Here is a 269-nt window from a genome sequence, read left to right as displayed (position 1 = left end):
GTCCCTCTCCCTGCCCGCGGCCAGTGCGGCGTGTTCGCCGGGGAGGGCGCCGTGAGGGGCGGGGAGGGGGGAGTAAACATGTCGGAGGGACACACGCCACCCAGAACAGGCCCCTTGTGTACAGTCCACCTCGTTTTAAACAACAAGCGCTGAGAGCGTGGGCAACTGCCGGCCGCCCGACCCCCGGGGCGCCCCGCTTTCTGTGAAGCAGCGAGGAACTGGCTCCTTTGACCAAAAATATCTCCATGGGCGGCTGTTGAAGGCCAACC

Source organism: Myotis brandtii, unplaced genomic scaffold (genome assembly GCF_000412655.1).
Source record: "Myotis brandtii unplaced genomic scaffold, ASM41265v1 scaffold932, whole genome shotgun sequence".
Taxonomy (NCBI): domain Eukaryota; kingdom Metazoa; phylum Chordata; class Mammalia; order Chiroptera; family Vespertilionidae; genus Myotis; species Myotis brandtii.
Note: the sequence above shows the minus strand (reverse complement) of the source record.